Source organism: Orcinus orca, chromosome 19 (genome assembly GCF_937001465.1).
Source record: "Orcinus orca chromosome 19, mOrcOrc1.1, whole genome shotgun sequence".
Classification (NCBI taxonomy): Eukaryota; Metazoa; Chordata; class Mammalia; order Artiodactyla; family Delphinidae; genus Orcinus; species Orcinus orca.
In genome coordinates this window covers 60014083-60031242 of record NC_064577.1, presented here as the reverse complement: position 1 = coordinate 60031242, position 17160 = coordinate 60014083, and positions in this window count along the sequence as shown.

The window sequence follows — 17160 nt, the reverse complement described above, 5'->3', positions numbered from 1 at the left end:
GAAGCCGAGGGTTACTCTGAGTGCGGCTCAGACTAAGGCAACGCCCAAGACTTCTACGCCATGTGGGACTGGCCAGAACGGTGTTTGTGAACGTGCCCGAGGGCTGAGGAAATTAAGACGCTTCAAAAGAGAGTGCAGTGCGTTTCCCTATGCTCGGCATGCACAGAGGGGCTCTAAAGGGCTACGGGACTGGATGTTGCTCAGCAGACCCAGGTGCGCCTGGGGGTACTCAGTGTTCCTGCCGGCAACAGGGTGCCCACGCTAGCCTCCTAGGTGTCCAGAGAACTGTGCTGCCGTTAAAGGCACGCAGAGCACAGGCCACCGGCTCATGGGAACTGCTGCACGCCTCCGCTTCTGCACGGCAAATCAGGGCCTTACTTCCAGGCATGTGTTTCTGCTGGGTGTGCCGTCAGCGACACCGCATGGCAAGATGCTGACTTTCTCCTCGAGCAGCGTGACTCCAGGTACGAGGGCCTCGAAGCATTCAAAGCAGAGTGTTATCACATGGCAGCTCACACGAGGGCCATGACAAAGTCTTCCTGAGCACTTGGCACTCGGCAGCAATGTTGTCCTGAGGCCGGTCGAGGTCTCCGGAAATGTAGCTCTCCTCAAGGAACGTACAGTGTGTTGCCCGTCTCTAGGCACGCACAGAGGGCCTCCAAGGGATCAACAAATGGGACTCCTCGAAGTTTCGCAGCCGGCGCACAGGGCTCTGGAGGTACTCAGTGAACTTGGAGGGGAAATGATGCATACACGAGAGGACTCGGAGTCCTCAGAAGTGGTTCTTCCTTTATAATAAAGCATATGAGCGACTAGGAACTCATGGAAAGAGCTGCATGCCTCCGTATCTACATGGGTACTAAGGGCCTGAACTGGAGGCAAGTTCACACGTTGAGTCTCCTTTTAGTGCTAGAGCTTGTCAGGCTGACCACACTGCAGTCACGGAAGCACCTGGTTTAGACAGCAAATTCATTTTCTCCCCAGAAGCGTTCCTACAGGGTTTACAGGCGTATCAAGTGCAGGGGATGTCAGGCAGCTTCAAGGCAGCATGAATGCAGCCTTCAAAATGGGAAAGCAAGGCTAGTTCCAGCAGGCCCCCTTTTCCATGGGCACACTCAGCATACCCCACTGTGGTTTCTAACAAGTCCAAAGAGACGCAGGTTACCCTGTGTGTCTTTCCCTGAATCAGCTTCTCGAAGTAGAGTGTTCTGCATCAGGCGAACTGCCTCAACCAAGGAACGCCGTAGCTGCTCCCCTGGGCCTGTGGCTATTCAAAAGCCTGCAGCGCCACAGGAAGAACAGGACTGAAAGTGCAGTCAGAACGCAAGCCGACTTCCTCTAGGAGGCACGGTGATTTCAGGCAGGAGGTCCTAGATGGAATGCGAAGCCGAGGGTTACTCTGAGTGCGGCTCAGACTAAGGCAACGCCCAAGACTTCTACGCCATGTGGGACTGGCCAGAACGGTGTTTGTGAACGTGCCCGAGGGCTGAGGAAATTAAGACGCTTCAAAAGAGAGTGCAGTGCGTTTCCCTATGCTCGGCATGCACAGAGGGGCTCTAAAGGGCTACGGGACTGGATGTTGCTCAGCAGACCCAGGTGCGCCTGGGGGTACTCAGTGTTCCTGCCGGCAACAGGGTGCCCACGCTAGCCTCCTAGGTGTCCAGAGAACTGTGCTGCCGTTAAAGGCACGCAGAGCACAGGCCACCGGCTCATGGGAACTGCTGCACGCCTCCGCTTCTGCACGGCAAATCAGGGCCTTACTTCCAGGCATGTGTTTCTGCTGGGTGTGCCGTCAGCGACACCGCATGGCAAGATGCTGACTTTCTCCTCGAGCAGCGTGACTCCAGGTACGAGGGCCTCGAAGCATTCAAAGCAGAGTGTTATCACATGGCAGCTCACACGAGGGCCATGACAAAGTCTTCCTGAGCACTTGGCACTCGGCAGCAATGTTGTCCTGAGGCCGGTCGAGGTCTCCGGAAATGTAGCTCTCCTCAAGGAACGTACAGTGTGTTGCCCGTCTCTAGGCACGCACAGAGGGCCTCCAAGGGATCAACAAATGGGACTCCTCGAAGTTTCGCAGCCGGCGCACAGGGCTCTGGAGGTACTCGGTGAACTTGGAGGGGAAATGATGCATACACGAGAGGACTCGGAGTCCTCAGAAGTGGTTCTTCCTTTATAATAAAGCATATGAGCGACTAGGAACTCATGGAAAGAGCTGCATGCCTCCGTATCTACATGGGTACTAAGGGCCTGAACTGGAGGCAAGTTCACACGTTGAGTCTCCTTTTAGTGCTAGAGCTTGTCAGGCTGACCACACCGCAGTCACGGAAGCACCTGGTTTAGACAGCAAATTCATTTTCTCCCCAGAAGCGTTCCTACAGGGTTTACAGGCGTATCAAGTGCAGGGGATGTCAGGCAGCTTCAAGGCAGCATGAATGCAGCCTTCAAAATGGGAAAGCAAGGCTAGTTCCAGCAGGCCCCCTTTTCCATGGGCACACTCAGCATACCCCACTGTGGTTTCTAACAAGTCCAAAGAGACGCAGGTTACCCTGTGTGTCTTTCCCTGAATCAGCTTCTCGAAGTAGAGTGTTCTGCATCAGGCGAACTGCCTCAACCAAGGAACGCCGTAGCTGCTCCCCTGGGCCTGTGGCTATTCAAAAGCCTGCAGCGCCACAGGAAGAACAGGACTGAAAATGCAGTCAGAACGCAAGCCGACTTCCTCTAGGAGGCACGGTGATTTCAGGCAGGAGGTCCTAGATGGAATGCGAAGCCGAGGGTTACTCTGAGTGCGGCTCAGACTAAGGCAACGCCCAAGACTTCTACGCCATGTGGGACTGGCCAGAACGGTGTTTGTGAACGTGCCCGAGGGCTGAGGAAATTAAGACGCTTCAAAAGAGAGTGCAGTGAGTTTCCCTATGCTCGGCATGCACAGAGGGGCTCTAAAGGGCTACGGGACTGGATGTTGCTCAGCAGACCCAGGTGCGCCTGGGGGTACTCAGTGTTCCTGCCGGCAACAGGGTGCCCACGCTAGCCTCCTAGGTGTCCAGAGAACTGTGCTGCCGTTAAAGGCACGCAGAGCACAGGCCACCGGCTCATGGGAACTGCTGCACGCCTCCGCTTCTGCACGGCAAATCAGGGCCTTACTTCCAGGCATGTGTTTCTGCTGGGTGTGCCGTCAGCGACACCGCATGGCAAGATGCTGACTTTCTCCTCGAGCAGCGTGACTCCAGGTACGAGGGCCTCGAAGCATTCAAAGCAGAGTGTTATCACATGGCAGCTCACACGAGGGCCATGACAAAGTCTTCCTGAGCACTTGGCACTCGGCAGCAATGTTGTCCTGAGGCCGGTCGAGGTCTCTGGAAATGTAGCTCTCCTCAAGGAACGTACAGTGTGTTGCCCGTCTCTAGGCACGCACAGAGGGCCTCCAAGGGATCAACAAATGGGACTCCTCGAAGTTTCGCAGCCGGCGCACAGGGCTCTGGAGGTACTCAGTGAACTTGGAGGGGAAATGATGCATACACGAGAGGACTCGGAGTCCTCAGAAGTGGTTCTTCCTTTATAATAAAGCATATGAGCGACTAGGAACTCATGGAAAGAGCTGCATGCCTCCGTATCTACATGGGTACTAAGGGCCTGAACTGGAGGCAAGTTCACACGTTGAGTCTCCTTTTAGTGCTAGAGCTTGTCAGGCTGACCACACCGCAGTCACGGAAGCACCTGGTTTAGACAGCAAATTCATTTTCTCCCCAGAAGCGTTCCTACAGGGTTTACAGGCGTATCAAGTGCAGGGGATGTCAGGCAGCTTCAAGGCAGCATGAATGCAGCCTTCAAAATGGGAAAGCAAGGCTAGTTCCAGCAGGCCCCCTTTTCCATGGGCACACTCAGCATACCCCACTGTGGTTTCTAACAAGTCCAAAGAGACGCAGGTTACCCTGTGTGTCTTTCCCTGAATCAGCTTCTCGAAGTAGAGTGTTCTGCATCAGGCGAACTGCCTCAACCAAGGAACGCCGTAGCTGCTCCCCTGGGCCTGTGGCTATTCAAAAGCCTGCAGCGCCACAGGAAGAACAGGACTGAAAGTGCAGTCAGAACGCAAGCCGACTTCCTCTAGGAGGCACGGTGATTTCAGGCAGGAGGTCCTAGATGGAATGCGAAGCCGAGGGTTACTCTGAGTGCGGCTCAGACTAAGGCAACGCCCAAGACTTCTACGCCATGTGGGACTGGCCAGAACGGTGTTTGTGAACGTGCCCGAGGGCTGAGGAAATTAAGACGCTTCAAAAGAGAGTGCAGTGCGTTTCCCTATGCTCGGCATGCACAGAGGGGCTCTAAAGGGCTACGGGACTGGATGTTGCTCAGCAGACCCAGGTGCGCCTGGGGGTACTCAGTGTTCCTGCCGGCAACAGGGTGCCCACGCTAGCCTCCTAGGTGTCCAGAGAACTGTGCTGCCGTTAAAGGCACGCAGAGCACAGGCCACCGGCTCATGGGAACTGCTGCACGCCTCCGCTTCTGCACGGCAAATCAGGGCCTTACTTCCAGGCATGTGTTTCTGCTGGGTGTGCCGTCAGCGACACCGCATGGCAAGATGCTGACTTTCTCCTCGAGCAGCGTGACTCCAGGTACGAGGGCCTCGAAGCATTCAAAGCAGAGTGTTATCACATGGCAGCTCACACGAGGGCCATGACAAAGTCTTCCTGAGCACTTGGCACTCGGCAGCAATGTTGTCCTGAGGCCGGTCGAGGTCTCTGGAAATGTAGCTCTCCTCAAGGAACGTACAGTGTGTTGCCCGTCTCTAGGCACGCACAGAGGGCCTCCAAGGGATCAACAAATGGGACTCCTCGAAGTTTCGCAGCCGGCGCACAGGGCTCTGGAGGTACTCGGTGAACTTGGAGGGGAAATGATGCATACACGAGAGGACTCGGAGTCCTCAGAAGTGGTTCTTCCTTTATAATAAAGCATATGAGCGACTAGGAACTCATGGAAAGAGCTGCATGCCTCCGTATCTACATGGGTACTAAGGGCCTGAACTGGAGGCAAGTTCACACGTTGAGTCTCCTTTTAGTGCTAGAGCTTGTCAGGCTGACCACACCGCAGTCACGGAAGCACCTGGTTTAGACAGCAAATTCATTTTCTCCCCAGAAGCGTTCCTACAGGGTTTACAGGCGTATCAAGTGCAGGGGATGTCAGGCAGCTTCAAGGCAGCATGAATGCAGCCTTCAAAATGGGAAAGCAAGGCTAGTTCCAGCAGGCCCCCTTTTCCATGGGCACACTCAGCATACCCCACTGTGGTTTCTAACAAGTCCAAAGAGACGCAGGTTACCCTGTGTGTCTTTCCCTGAATCAGCTTCTCGAAGTAGAGTGTTCTGCATCAGGCGAACTGCCTCAACCAAGGAACGCCGTAGCTGCTCCCCTGGGCCTGTGGCTATTCAAAAGCCTGCAGCGCCACAGGAAGAACAGGACTGAAAGTGCAGTCAGAACGCAAGCCGACTTCCTCTAGGAGGCACGGTGATTTCAGGCAGGAGGTCCTAGATGGAATGCGAAGCCGAGGGTTACTCTGAGTGCGGCTCAGACTAAGGCAACGCCCAAGACTTCTACGCCATGTGGGACTGGCCAGAACGGTGTTTGTGAACGTGCCCGAGGGCTGAGGAAATTAAGACGCTTCAAAAGAGAGTGCAGTGCGTTTCCCTATGCTCGGCATGCACAGAGGGGCTCTAAAGGGCTACGGGACTGGATGTTGCTCAGCAGACCCAGGTGCGCCTGGGGGTACTCAGTGTTCCTGCCGGCAACAGGGTGCCCACGCTAGCCTCCTAGGTGTCCAGAGAACTGTGCTGCCGTTAAAGGCACGCAGAGCACAGGCCACCGGCTCATGGGAACTGCTGCACGCCTCCGCTTCTGCACGGCAAATCAGGGCCTTACTTCCAGGCATGTGTTTCTGCTGGGTGTGCCGTCAGCGACACCGCATGGCAAGATGCTGACTTTCTCCTCGAGCAGCGTGACTCCAGGTACGAGGGCCTCGAAGCATTCAAAGCAGAGTGTTATCACATGGCAGCTCACACGAGGGCCATGACAAAGTCTTCCTGAGCACTTGGCACTCGGCAGCAATGTTGTCCTGAGGCCGGTCGAGGTCTCTGGAAATGTAGCTCTCCTCAAGGAACGTACAGTGTGTTGCCCGTCTCTAGGCACGCACAGAGGGCCTCCAAGGGATCAACAAATGGGACTCCTCGAAGTTTCGCAGCCGGCGCACAGGGCTCTGGAGGTACTCGGTGAACTTGGAGGGGAAATGATGCATACACGAGAGGACTCGGAGTCCTCAGAAGTGGTTCTTCCTTTATAATAAAGCATATGAGCGACTAGGAACTCATGGAAAGAGCTGCATGCCTCCGTATCTACATGGGTACTAAGGGCCTGAACTGGAGGCAAGTTCACACGTTGAGTCTCCTTTTAGTGCTAGAGCTTGTCAGGCTGACCACACCGCAGTCACGGAAGCACCTGGTTTAGACAGCAAATTCATTTTCTCCCCAGAAGCGTTCCTACAGGGTTTACAGGCGTATCAAGTGCAGGGGATGTCAGGCAGCTTCAAGGCAGCATGAATGCAGCCTTCAAAATGGGAAAGCAAGGCTAGTTCCAGCAGGCCCCCTTTTCCATGGGCACACTCAGCATACCCCACTGTGGTTTCTAACAAGTCCAAAGAGACGCAGGTTACCCTGTGTGTCTTTCCCTGAATCAGCTTCTCGAAGTAGAGTGTTCTGCATCAGGCGAACTGCCTCAACCAAGGAACGCCGTAGCTGCTCCCCTGGGCCTGTGGCTATTCAAAAGCCTGCAGCGCCACAGGAAGAACAGGACTGAAAGTGCAGTCAGAACGCAAGCCGACTTCCTCTAGGAGGCACGGTGATTTCAGGCAGGAGGTCCTAGATGGAATGCGAAGCCGAGGGTTACTCTGAGTGCGGCTCAGACTAAGGCAACGCCCAAGACTTCTACGCCATGTGGGACTGGCCAGAACGGTGTTTGTGAACGTGCCCGAGGGCTGAGGAAATTAAGACGCTTCAAAAGAGAGTGCAGTGCGTTTCCCTATGCTCGGCATGCACAGAGGGGCTCTAAAGGGCTACGGGACTGGATGTTGCTCAGCAGACCCAGGTGCGCCTGGGGGTACTCAGTGTTCCTGCCGGCAACAGGGTGCCCACGCTAGCCTCCTAGGTGTCCAGAGAACTGTGCTGCCGTTAAAGGCACGCAGAGCACAGGCCACCGGCTCATGGGAACTGCTGCACGCCTCCGCTTCTGCACGGCAAATCAGGGCCTTACTTCCAGGCATGTGTTTCTGCTGGGTGTGCCGTCAGCGACACCGCATGGCAAGATGCTGACTTTCTCCTCGAGCAGCGTGACTCCAGGTACGAGGGCCTCGAAGCATTCAAAGCAGAGTGTTATCACATGGCAGCTCACACGAGGGCCATGACAAAGTCTTCCTGAGCACTTGGCACTCGGCAGCAATGTTGTCCTGAGGCCGGTCGAGGTCTCTGGAAATGTAGCTCTCCTCAAGGAACGTACAGTGTGTTGCCCGTCTCTAGGCACGCACAGAGGGCCTCCAAGGGATCAACAAATGGGACTCCTCGAAGTTTCGCAGCCGGCGCACAGGGCTCTGGAGGTACTCGGTGAACTTGGAGGGGAAATGATGCATACACGAGAGGACTCGGAGTCCTCAGAAGTGGTTCTTCCTTTATAATAAAGCATATGAGCGACTAGGAACTCATGGAAAGAGCTGCATGCCTCCGTATCTACATGGGTACTAAGGGCCTGAACTGGAGGCAAGTTCACACGTTGAGTCTCCTTTTAGTGCTAGAGCTTGTCAGGCTGACCACACCGCAGTCACGGAAGCACCTGGTTTAGACAGCAAATTCATTTTCTCCCCAGAAGCGTTCCTACAGGGTTTACAGGCGTATCAAGTGCAGGGGATGTCAGGCAGCTTCAAGGCAGCATGAATGCAGCCTTCAAAATGGGAAAGCAAGGCTAGTTCCAGCAGGCCCCCTTTTCCATGGGCACACTCAGCATACCCCACTGTGGTTTCTAACAAGTCCAAAGAGACGCAGGTTACCCTGTGTGTCTTTCCCTGAATCAGCTTCTCGAAGTAGAGTGTTCTGCATCAGGCGAACTGCCTCAACCAAGGAACGCCGTAGCTGCTCCCCTGGGCCTGTGGCTATTCAAAAGCCTGCAGCGCCACAGGAAGAACAGGACTGAAAGTGCAGTCAGAACGCAAGCCGACTTCCTCTAGGAGGCACGGTGATTTCAGGCAGGAGGTCCTAGATGGAATGCGAAGCCGAGGGTTACTCTGAGTGCGGCTCAGACTAAGGCAACGCCCAAGACTTCTACGCCATGTGGGACTGGCCAGAACGGTGTTTGTGAACGTGCCCGAGGGCTGAGGAAATTAAGACGCTTCAAAAGAGAGTGCAGTGCGTTTCCCTATGCTCGGCATGCACAGAGGGGCTCTAAAGGGCTACGGGACTGGATGTTGCTCAGCAGACCCAGGTGTGCCTGGGGGTACTCAGTGTTCCTGCCGGCAACAGGGTGCCCACGCTAGCCTCCTAGGTGTCCAGAGAACTGTGCTGCCGTTAAAGGCACGCAGAGCACAGGCCACCGGCTCATGGGAACTGCTGCACGCCTCCGCTTCTGCACGGCAAATCAGGGCCTTACTTCCAGGCATGTGTTTCTGCTGGGTGTGCCGTCAGCGACACCGCATGGCAAGATGCTGACTTTCTCCTCGAGCAGCGTGACTCCAGGTACGAGGGCCTCGAAGCATTCAAAGCAGAGTGTTATCACATGGCAGCTCACACGAGGGCCATGACAAAGTCTTCCTGAGCACTTGGCACTCGGCAGCAATGTTGTCCTGAGGCCGGTCGAGGTCTCTGGAAATGTAGCTCTCCTCAAGGAACGTACAGTGTGTTGCCCGTCTCTAGGCACGCACAGAGGGCCTCCAAGGGATCAACAAATGGGACTCCTCGAAGTTTCGCAGCCGGCGCACAGGGCTCTGGAGGTACTCAGTGAACTTGGAGGGGAAATGATGCATACACGAGAGGACTCGGAGTCCTCAGAAGTGGTTCTTCCTTTATAATAAAGCATATGAGCGACTAGGAACTCATGGAAAGAGCTGCATGCCTCCGTATCTACATGGGTACTAAGGGCCTGAACTGGAGGCAAGTTCACACGTTGAGTCTCCTTTTAGTGCTAGAGCTTGTCAGGCTGACCACACCGCAGTCACGGAAGCACCTGGTTTAGACAGCAAATTCATTTTCTCCCCAGAAGCGTTCCTACAGGGTTTACAGGCATATCAAGTGCAGGGGATGTCAGGCAGCTTCAAGGCAGCATGAATGCAGCCTTCAAAATGGGAAAGCAAGGCTAGTTCCAGCAGGCCCCCTTTTCCATGGGCACACTCAGCATACCCCACTGTGGTTTCTAACAAGTCCAAAGAGACGCAGGTTACCCTGTGTGTCTTTCCCTGAATCAGCTTCTCGAAGTAGAGTGTTCTGCATCAGGCGAACTGCCTCAACCAAGGAACGCCGTAGCTGCTCCCCTGGGCCTGTGGCTATTCAAAAGCCTGCAGCGCCACAGGAAGAACAGGACTGAAAGTGCAGTCAGAACGCAAGCCGACTTCCTCTAGGAGGCACGGTGATTTCAGGCAGGAGGTCCTAGATGGAATGCGAAGCCGAGGGTTACTCTGAGTGCGGCTCAGACTAAGGCAACGCCCAAGACTTCTACGCCATGTGGGACTGGCCAGAACGGTGTTTGTGAACGTGCCCGAGGGCTGAGGAAATTAAGACGCTTCAAAAGAGAGTGCAGTGCGTTTCCCTATGCTCGGCATGCACAGAGGGGCTCTAAAGGGCTACGGGACTGGATGTTGCTCAGCAGACCCAGGTGCGCCTGGGGGTACTCAGTGTTCCTGCCGGCAACAGGGTGCCCACGCTAGCCTCCTAGGTGTCCAGAGAACTGTGCTGCCGTTAAAGGCACGCAGAGCACAGGCCACCGGCTCATGGGAACTGCTGCACGCCTCCGCTTCTGCACGGCAAATCAGGGCCTTACTTCCAGGCATGTGTTTCTGCTGGGTGTGCCGTCAGCGACACCGCATGGCAAGATGCTGACTTTCTCCTCGAGCAGCGTGACTCCAGGTACGAGGGCCTCGAAGCATTCAAAGCAGAGTGTTATCACATGGCAGCTCACACGAGGGCCATGACAAAGTCTTCCTGAGCACTTGGCACTCGGCAGCAATGTTGTCCTGAGGCCGGTCGAGGTCTCCGGAAATGTAGCTCTCCTCAAGGAACGTACAGTGTGTTGCCCGTCTCTAGGCACGCACAGAGGGCCTCCAAGGGATCAACAAATGGGACTCCTCGAAGTTTCGCAGCCGGCGCACAGGGCTCTGGAGGTACTCGGTGAACTTGGAGGGGAAATGATGCATACACGAGAGGACTCGGAGTCCTCAGAAGTGGTTCTTCCTTTATAATAAAGCATATGAGCGACTAGGAACTCATGGAAAGAGCTGCATGCCTCCGTATCTACATGGGTACTAAGGGCCTGAACTGGAGGCAAGTTCACACGTTGAGTCTCCTTTTAGTGCTAGAGCTTGTCAGGCTGACCACACCGCAGTCACGGAAGCACCTGGTTTAGACAGCAAATTCATTTTCTCCCCAGAAGCGTTCCTACAGGGTTTACAGGCGTATCAAGTGCAGGGGATGTCAGGCAGCTTCAAGGCAGCATGAATGCAGCCTTCAAAATGGGAAAGCAAGGCTAGTTCCAGCAGGCCCCCTTTTCCATGGGCACACTCAGCATACCCCACTGTGGTTTCTAACAAGTCCAAAGAGACGCAGGTTACCCTGTGTGTCTTTCCCTGAATCAGCTTCTCGAAGTAGAGTGTTCTGCATCAGGCGAACTGCCTCAACCAAGGAACGCCGTAGCTGCTCCCCTGGGCCTGTGGCTATTCAAAAGCCTGCAGCGCCACAGGAAGAACAGGACTGAAAGTGCAGTCAGAACGCAAGCCGACTTCCTCTAGGAGGCACGGTGATTTCAGGCAGGAGGTCCTAGATGGAATGCGAAGCCGAGGGTTACTCTGAGTGCGGCTCAGACTAAGGCAACGCCCAAGACTTCTACGCCATGTGGGACTGGCCAGAACGGTGTTTGTGAACGTGCCCGAGGGCTGAGGAAATTAAGACGCTTCAAAAGAGAGTGCAGTGCGTTTCCCTATGCTCGGCATGCACAGAGGGGCTCTAAAGGGCTACGGGACTGGATGTTGCTCAGCAGACCCAGGTGCGCCTGGGGGTACTCAGTGTTCCTGCCGGCAACAGGGTGCCCACGCTAGCCTCCTAGGTGTCCAGAGAACTGTGCTGCCGTTAAAGGCACGCAGAGCACAGGCCACCGGCTCATGGGAACTGCTGCACGCCTCCGCTTCTGCACGGCAAATCAGGGCCTTACTTCCAGGCATGTGTTTCTGCTGGGTGTGCCGTCAGCGACACCGCATGGCAAGATGCTGACTTTCTCCTCGAGCAGCGTGACTCCAGGTACGAGGGCCTCGAAGCATTCAAAGCAGAGTGTTATCACATGGCAGCTCACACGAGGGCCATGACAAAGTCTTCCTGAGCACTTGGCACTCGGCAGCAATGTTGTCCTGAGGCCGGTCGAGGTCTCCGGAAATGTAGCTCTCCTCAAGGAACGTACAGTGTGTTGCCCGTCTCTAGGCACGCACAGAGGGCCTCCAAGGGATCAACAAATGGGACTCCTCGAAGTTTCGCAGCCGGCGCACAGGGCTCTGGAGGTACTCGGTGAACTTGGAGGGGAAATGATGCATACACGAGAGGACTCGGAGTCCTCAGAAGTGGTTCTTCCTTTATAATAAAGCATATGAGCGACTAGGAACTCATGGAAAGAGCTGCATGCCTCCGTATCTACATGGGTACTAAGGGCCTGAACTGGAGGCAAGTTCACACGTTGAGTCTCCTTTTAGTGCTAGAGCTTGTCAGGCTGACCACACCGCAGTCACGGAAGCACCTGGTTTAGACAGCAAATTCATTTTCTCCCCAGAAGCGTTCCTACAGGGTTTACAGGCGTATCAAGTGCAGGGGATGTCAGGCAGCTTCAAGGCAGCATGAATGCAGCCTTCAAAATGGGAAAGCAAGGCTAGTTCCAGCAGGCCCCCTTTTCCATGGGCACACTCAGCATACCCCACTGTGGTTTCTAACAAGTCCAAAGAGACGCAGGTTACCCTGTGTGTCTTTCCCTGAATCAGCTTCTCGAAGTAGAGTGTTCTGCATCAGGCGAACTGCCTCAACCAAGGAACGCCGTAGCTGCTCCCCTGGGCCTGTGGCTATTCAAAAGCCTGCAGCGCCACAGGAAGAACAGGACTGAAAGTGCAGTCAGAACGCAAGCCGACTTCCTCTAGGAGGCACGGTGATTTCAGGCAGGAGGTCCTAGATGGAATGCGAAGCCGAGGGTTACTCTGAGTGCGGCTCAGACTAAGGCAACGCCCAAGACTTCTACGCCATGTGGGACTGGCCAGAACGGTGTTTGTGAACGTGCCCGAGGGCTGAGGAAATTAAGACGCTTCAAAAGAGAGTGCAGTGCGTTTCCCTATGCTCGGCATGCACAGAGGGGCTCTAAAGGGCTACGGGACTGGATGTTGCTCAGCAGACCCAGGTGCGCCTGGGGGTACTCAGTGTTCCTGCCGGCAACAGGGTGCCCACGCTAGCCTCCTAGGTGTCCAGAGAACTGTGCTGCCGTTAAAGGCACGCAGAGCACAGGCCACCGGCTCATGGGAACTGCTGCACGCCTCCGCTTCTGCACGGCAAATCAGGGCCTTACTTCCAGGCATGTGTTTCTGCTGGGTGTGCCGTCAGCGACACCGCATGGCAAGATGCTGACTTTCTCCTCGAGCAGCGTGACTCCAGGTACGAGGGCCTCGAAGCATTCAAAGCAGAGTGTTATCACATGGCAGCTCACACGAGGGCCATGACAAAGTCTTCCTGAGCACTTGGCACTCGGCAGCAATGTTGTCCTGAGGCCGGTCGAGGTCTCCGGAAATGTAGCTCTCCTCAAGGAACGTACAGTGTGTTGCCCGTCTCTAGGCACGCACAGAGGGCCTCCAAGGGATCAACAAATGGGACTCCTCGAAGTTTCGCAGCCGGCGCACAGGGCTCTGGAGGTACTCAGTGAACTTGGAGGGGAAATGATGCATACACGAGAGGACTCGGAGTCCTCAGAAGTGGTTCTTCCTTTATAATAAAGCATATGAGCGACTAGGAACTCATGGAAAGAGCTGCATGCCTCCGTATCTACATGGGTACTAAGGGCCTGAACTGGAGGCAAGTTCACACGTTGAGTCTCCTTTTAGTGCTAGAGCTTGTCAGGCTGACCACACCGCAGTCACGGAAGCACCTGGTTTAGACAGCAAATTCATTTTCTCCCCAGAAGCGTTCCTACAGGGTTTACAGGCGTATCAAGTGCAGGGGATGTCAGGCAGCTTCAAGGCAGCATGAATGCAGCCTTCAAAATGGGAAAGCAAGGCTAGTTCCAGCAGGCCCCCTTTTCCATGGGCACACTCAGCATACCCCACTGTGGTTTCTAACAAGTCCAAAGAGACGCAGGTTACCCTGTGTGTCTTTCCCTGAATCAGCTTCTCGAAGTAGAGTGTTCTGCATCAGGCGAACTGCCTCAACCAAGGAACGCCGTAGCTGCTCCCCTGGGCCTGTGGCTATTCAAAAGCCTGCAGCGCCACAGGAAGAACAGGACTGAAAGTGCAGTCAGAACGCAAGCCGACTTCCTCTAGGAGGCACGGTGATTTCAGGCAGGAGGTCCTAGATGGAATGCGAAGCCGAGGGTTACTCTGAGTGCGGCTCAGACTAAGGCAACGCCCAAGACTTCTACGCCATGTGGGACTGGCCAGAACGGTGTTTGTGAACGTGCCCGAGGGCTGAGGAAATTAAGACGCTTCAAAAGAGAGTGCAGTGCGTTTCCCTATGCTCGGCATGCACAGAGGGGCTCTAAAGGGCTACGGGACTGGATGTTGCTCAGCAGACCCAGGTGCGCCTGGGGGTACTCAGTGTTCCTGCCGGCAACAGGGTGCCCACGCTAGCCTCCTAGGTGTCCAGAGAACTGTGCTGCCGTTAAAGGCACGCAGAGCACAGGCCACCGGCTCATGGGAACTGCTGCACGCCTCCGCTTCTGCACGGCAAATCAGGGCCTTACTTCCAGGCATGTGTTTCTGCTGGGTGTGCCGTCAGCGACACCGCATGGCAAGATGCTGACTTTCTCCTCGAGCAGCGTGACTCCAGGTACGAGGGCCTCGAAGCATTCAAAGCAGAGTGTTATCACATGGCAGCTCACACGAGGGCCATGACAAAGTCTTCCTGAGCACTTGGCACTCGGCAGCAATGTTGTCCTGAGGCCGGTCGAGGTCTCCGGAAATGTAGCTCTCCTCAAGGAACGTACAGTGTGTTGCCCGTCTCTAGGCACGCACAGAGGGCCTCCAAGGGATCAACAAATGGGACTCCTCGAAGTTTCGCAGCCGGCGCACAGGGCTCTGGAGGTACTCGGTGAACTTGGAGGGGAAATGATGCATACACGAGAGGACTCGGAGTCCTCAGAAGTGGTTCTTCCTTTATAATAAAGCATATGAGCGACTAGGAACTCATAGAAAGAGCTGCATGCCTCCGTATCTACATGGGTACTAAGGGCCTGAACTGGAGGCAAGTTCACACGTTGAGTCTCCTTTTAGTGCTAGAGCTTGTCAGGCTGACCACACCGCAGTCACGGAAGCACCTGGTTTAGACAGCAAATTCATTTTCTCCCCAGAAGCGTTCCTACAGGGTTTACAGGCGTATCAAGTGCAGGGGATGTCAGGCAGCTTCAAGGCAGCATGAATGCAGCCTTCAAAATGGGAAAGCAAGGCTAGTTCCAGCAGGCCCCCTTTTCCATGGGCACACTCAGCATACCCCACTGTGGTTTCTAACAAGTCCAAAGAGACGCAGGTTACCCTGTGTGTCTTTCCCTGAATCAGCTTCTCGAAGTAGAGTGTTCTGCATCAGGCGAACTGCCTCAACCAAGGAACGCCGTAGCTGCTCCCCTGGGCCTGTGGCTATTCAAAAGCCTGCAGCGCCACAGGAAGAACAGGACTGAAAGTGCAGTCAGAACGCAAGCCGACTTCCTCTAGGAGGCACGGTGATTTCAGGCAGGAGGTCCTAGATGGAATGCGAAGCCGAGGGTTACTCTGAGTGCGGCTCAGACTAAGGCAACGCCCAAGACTTCTACGCCATGTGGGACTGGCCAGAACGGTGTTTGTGAACGTGCCCGAGGGCTGAGGAAATTAAGACGCTTCAAAAGAGAGTGCAGTGCGTTTCCCTATGCTCGGCATGCACAGAGGGGCTCTAAAGGGCTACGGGACTGGATGTTGCTCAGCAGACCCAGGTGCGCCTGGGGGTACTCAGTGTTCCTGCCGGCAACAGGGTGCCCACGCTAGCCTCCTAGGTGTCCAGAGAACTGTGCTGCCGTTAAAGGCACGCAGAGCACAGGCCACCGGCTCATGGGAACTGCTGCACGCCTCCGCTTCTGCACGGCAAATCAGGGCCTTACTTCCAGGCATGTGTTTCTGCTGGGTGTGCCGTCAGCGACACCGCATGGCAAGATGCTGACTTTCTCCTCGAGCAGCGTGACTCCAGGTACGAGGGCCTCGAAGCATTCAAAGCAGAGTGTTATCACATGGCAGCTCACACGAGGGCCATGACAAAGTCTTCCTGAGCACTTGGCACTCGGCAGCAATGTTGTCCTGAGGCCGGTCGAGGTCTCCGGAAATGTAGCTCTCCTCAAGGAACGTACAGTGTGTTGCCCGTCTCTAGGCACGCACAGAGGGCCTCCAAGGGATCAACAAATGGGACTCCTCGAAGTTTCGCAGCCGGCGCACAGGGCTCTGGAGGTACTCGGTGAACTTGGAGGGGAAATGATGCATACACGAGAGGACTCGGAGTCCTCAGAAGTGGTTCTTCCTTTATAATAAAGCATATGAGCGACTAGGAACTCATGGAAAGAGCTGCATGCCTCCGTATCTACATGGGTACTAAGGGCCTGAACTGGAGGCAAGTTCACACGTTGAGTCTCCTTTTAGTGCTAGAGCTTGTCAGGCTGACCACACCGCAGTCACGGAAGCACCTGGTTTAGACAGCAAATTCATTTTCTCCCCAGAAGCGTTCCTACAGGGTTTACAGGCGTATCAAGTGCAGGGGATGTCAGGCAGCTTCAAGGCAGCATGAATGCAGCCTTCAAAATGGGAAAGCAAGGCTAGTTCCAGCAGGCCCCCTTTTCCATGGGCACACTCAGCATACCCCACTGTGGTTTCTAACAAGTCCAAAGAGACGCAGGTTACCCTGTGTGTCTTTCCCTGAATCAGCTTCTCGAAGTAGAGTGTTCTGCATCAGGCGAACTGCCTCAACCAAGGAACGCCGTAGCTGCTCCCCTGGGCCTGTGGCTATTCAAAAGCCTGCAGCGCCACAGGAAGAACAGGACTGAAAGTGCAGTCAGAACGCAAGCCGACTTCCTCTAGGAGGCACGGTGATTTCAGGCAGGAGGTCCTAGATGGAATGCGAAGCCGAGGGTTACTCTGAGTGCGGCTCAGACTAAGGCAACGCCCAAGACTTCTACGCCATGTGGGACTGGCCAGAACGGTGTTTGTGAACGTGCCCGAGGGCTGAGGAAATTAAGACGCTTCAAAAGAGAGTGCAGTGCGTTTCCCTATGCTCGGCATGCACAGAGGGGCTCTAAAGGGCTACGGGACTGGATGTTGCTCAGCAGACCCAGGTGCGCCTGGGGGTACTCAGTGTTCCTGCCGGCAACAGGGTGCCCACGCTAGCCTCCTAGGTGTCCAGAGAACTGTGCTGCCGTTAAAGGCACGCAGAGCACAGGCCACCGGCTCATGGGAACTGCTGCACGCCTCCGCTTCTGCACGGCAAATCAGGGCCTTACTTCCAGGCATGTGTTTCTGCTGGGTGTGCCGTCAGCGACACCGCATGGCAAGATGCTGACTTTCTCCTCGAGCAGCGTGACTCCAGGTACGAGGGCCTCGAAGCATTCAAAGCAGAGTGTTATCACATGGCAGCTCACACGAGGGCCATGACAAAGTCTTCCTGAGCACTTGGCACTCGGCAGCAA